This window comes from Triticum aestivum, chromosome 1A (genome assembly GCF_018294505.1).
Source record: "Triticum aestivum cultivar Chinese Spring chromosome 1A, IWGSC CS RefSeq v2.1, whole genome shotgun sequence".
NCBI classification, from domain to species: domain Eukaryota; kingdom Viridiplantae; phylum Streptophyta; class Magnoliopsida; order Poales; family Poaceae; genus Triticum; species Triticum aestivum.
Window position 1 is genome coordinate 557,789,358 of NC_057794.1, and position 4,173 is coordinate 557,793,530.

General features: G+C 45.1%; 1 non-coding gene across 1 annotated transcript; it reads left to right on the forward strand.

The window, feature by feature from the left end:
* The first annotated feature begins 3,788 nt into the window (after positions 1 to 3,788).
* On the forward strand, positions 3,789 to 3,862 carry TRNAV-CAC (transfer RNA valine (anticodon CAC)). The gene has a single exon. It is a non-coding gene; the product is annotated as a tRNA-Val (tRNA).
* The last annotated feature ends 311 nt before the right edge of the window (positions 3,863 to 4,173 follow it).

The following is a 4,173-nucleotide window of genomic DNA, read 5'->3' on the forward strand; positions in this document are numbered from 1 at the left end:
ATAAAAGTGTGATGATCATCATTAAAGCATTGTCCCATGTGAGGAAAGGATGATGGAGACTATGATTCCCCCACAAGTCGGGATGAGACTTCAGACGAAAAATAAAAAAAAGAAAGAAAAGAGGCCAAAAAAAGAAAGAAGGCCCAAATAAAATATATAAATGAGAGAAAAAGAGAGAAGGGACAATGTTACTATCCTTTTTCCACACTTGTGATTCAAAGTAGCACCATGATCTTCATGATAGAGAGTCTCTTATTTTGTCACTTTCATATACTAGTGGGAATTTTTCATTATAGAACTTGGCTTGTATATTTCAATGATGGGCTCCCTCAAATGCCCTAGGTGAATCGCGTGTGGTCTCCTACTGGATTGATACCTTGGTTCTCAAAAACTGAGGGAAATACTTACGCTGCTTTACTGCATCACCCTTTTCTCTTCAAGGGAAAACCAACGCAGTGCTCAAGAGGTAGCAGAGCGAAGCTTAATGGGCCTACGCCCACTTCCGCTCGCGTGAGCGCTACTTTCTTGGTTCAACACTATAGGTGCTGACATGGCGCTTCTGGAGTTTGACATGATTTACATGGAAGTTCGTTGTGTTGGAGTGTAATGTTCAGCCTCTTCCATTAGTTTGGAATTGTGGAGCAGCTAGCTGGTGCATGAATTCACTATGGTATCCGAGCTGAGAAGTCTTGAATTCAAGACCCTGTCAACAAAATATTAAAATAAAGACTCTGCGGCCTACATCGATCCCACGTCTAAGAACTAAAATAGCCTAGACTTGCAACCAAGAGGTTCCAGGTTCAACATACAGTATACACACTAAATAATTACGGCCTACCCCTGCTTCCGCTGCCCACGTCATAACTTCAAAGTGGCATAAACGTGAGGGGGGAGTGTTGGAGTGTAATGTTCAGCCCTCTCCCATATTTCGTACTTTTGAAGTAACTTTTTTTAGACAAACTTTTAAAGTAACTGGCTGAAGCATGAATTCAATAGGCTTAGCTCCTGCGGCGGGCTACCTCTGGCGGTGCCTGGGCTGATGAGATGGAAAGATACATCGTCTTTGGAGCCCACTACCCTCTCATAGCTCGCCCTCATATACACCACCTCCTCCTTGATTCAATGTAGAGTTGCACCCAACTTACATGAAAGTTGGTTCAATGTAATTAATGGTCCTTCCGAAAGATTTACCTAAAAATACTATTTGAGTTTTAAATGCAAAGGTTTATCATTACATTACATATATTACTCCCTCTGTCCCATAATATAAGATTGTTTTTACACTAGTGTAGTGTGAAAAATGTAGATCCATTTCTGAGCCCAGGTTCATCTGCATCCGGTGAAGAGAAAATGCACAATATGTACTAAAAGAAAATCAAAAATTCTGATTTTTTTTGCATGGAAGATTATTTGATGCATGAGATGCGCTTCAAATTTTGGATCATTTGGACATATGAATAGCTCTCATCAGAAAAGACAAATTGAGTCAGAATAATACATGAACAGTAATTTTTTTCACAGATTCCAAATTTGTCTTTTTTGCTAAGTGCTACTCAGATGTTCAAATGATCTGAGATTTGAAGCGCACCTCACTCACCAACTTATCTTCCATGCAAAAAAGTATGGAATTTTTTGAATTTTTCTAGTATTTGTTTTGAATTTTTTGTTCACCGCTGGTGCAACTGAGCCTGAACACCGAATCGCCTCGTCCGAAAAACCCTCTTATATTATCAGACGGAGAGAGTAGTTCTTGAAAAAAACACTACATGCATGACATACCAAATAACCATAAAACAAGGTGCATATATCCCCCTTTCTTACAAATACTTTATTGAAACTATGCTAGAACTATACGAGTGCGGCGTTTCGGTGTCCAGGCTCATCTGCACTCGTCCAGGAAAAAACCACAAAAAATTCAAAACAAATTCAAAAAAATTCAATATTTTTTTGCCTGGTAGACAATTTTCATGTGAGGTCCGCTCCAAATTTGGGATCATTTGGACTTCGGAGAAGCTCTCAGCAAAAAAGACAAATCGGATCAGAACAGTGCATGAACAATAAACATTTTTACCGATCCCAAATTTGTCTTTTTTGCCGAGAGCTGCTCAGATGTCCAAATGATTTGAAAATTGGAGCGTACCTCACGCATCAAATTATCTACCACACACAAAAAATTGGAACTTTTTAAATTTTTTAATATTTGTTTTGATTTTTTCCGTAAGGGCGGGTGCAGCTGAGCCTAGGTTCAGAAGTGGATTACCGATAACTATACACAGTTTACTCTCAGCTCTCTAACTGCAAGCATAGTTCAATATCAGTATTGGTGTGGCTAGTCTCAGTCAAGTGACAGAATATATAAAAATGAAGGAAAAAGTAATAAAATTTTACATGAATCTTCACATAAGGTCGACTGAAATTTAACAATTCCGTATCAGTATATATACAGACACGTTAACATTATATATGAGCGTTTTTTATATATTCTTGTAGCACATGCACGTTACACGCATGTCAGTGAATGTCACTGCGTACATACAGATACAGACAGTGAATCTCAATCGCCTCTGGTTCTCAGCAGGAAGAGGCTGAGCTCCTGCGGCGGGCTATCGCCGGCGGTGCGCGGGCTGATGAGATGGTACGACACCGCGTCCTTGGAGCCCACCACCCTCTCGTAGGTCGCCCTCATGTACATCACCTCCTCGCTGATCCCTTCTTGCTGCTCGGCGGCCGGCAGCGCCCCGACGCCGGCCGTCATCGTCCGCATGCTCTCCAGCACGCCCCGCTCCCACTCCGTCGGCGGCCGCCGCACCGCATGTCCCGCGTCCCGGCCGTTGCAGGACGCCGTCCAGACGTTTCTCGGGCGGGAGCCGCCGCCGGCAGCAGCAGCATTCTCGCCGGCCGCACCGGGCGCGGACGACCTGCCGCTGGAGCGGTGGCACTCGAGCGCGATGCGGAGAAGGCCGGACGCCATCTCGGCGGCGAGGGACTGCATGGGCACGGAGAGCTCGAAGAGGAACGGGGGCGGCACGGCGGGGTCGCGCTGCACGCAGAAGGTCACGCGGCCGCTGCGGCTCCCGAAGATGGTGCCGACGATGACGGCGCAGTGCTGCGGCTGCTGCTGCTGGTGCCGGCCGTCCTTCCTGGCCACGACGGAGGCGGCCGGATCGATGATGCTCTCCGGCTGGTTCTGCTCCGCGAACGAGAAGCTGAGGCGGCTCCTGGCGGCGTCGTCGTCGCCGCCGGGCTGCTGCCTGGCGGAGGGGACGCAGGCGGCGAAGATCGGCGCGAGGCAGCCCGTCGTCTTCTTCTTCTCCTTCTTCTTCATGCTGCCCCGAGTTTCTTCAGATGCCGACATCCGCTTCTTGTGTGCTGCTGATAAGGCCAAGTGAGGAAGATCTTATTGTGAGCTGGTGCCAAATGAGTGGGTGAGGCGATGATATATGTGGAGCGTCGGCGTGAAGAGCCATGTAGTGGATGTGGACGCACGGCACAAGAACATTGGGATCCTAAAAGCAACATGCGTTGTTTTAGATGTGTCTTTTTGGACAGACGCCTCATGCCAAAATTTGTGTTCTTTGGAAGAAACTACACTGTGTTGTGTTTATAAGTAAGTACATCTTTTCGTCGTTTGCACTGAAGGAAATACGCGACTGATAAACTATAATCAGATGAAATAGTACCTTGGTAGGCTGGTGGCGCTTTTACAAAGAAACGGATGATGTGAGTGCTCCCACCAGATTGTACGAATTACAAGATAAATAAGCCTGTTCCTCATCCAACATCAGCATGTCTGGGTGGTGTAGTTGGTTATCACGTTAGTCTCACACACTAAAGGTCCCCAGTTCGAACCTGGGCTTAGACATACATCTTTTTTATCTGCTTTTCTTTTGACTTTTAGATACGTTGCGCTTTTCTTTTGACTTTTAGATACGTTGCGCAAAAGGTTCGTTTGCAAGAGATATCTCGTTATGGCTCACTGTCAACTTTTTCTTACTTATATCTTTTATATTAACACAAAATATATTGAGTAATAACAGCTTTTTTGAGTAACAACTAGCCCATGTGCATAATGTGGAAAGTGAACTTATGAGACTACTCACCCTTGGCCAGCAAGGTTATTGGTTTCAAAAAAATCATTATTTTTCACTAACCAAATTCACATGTATGGTCGCA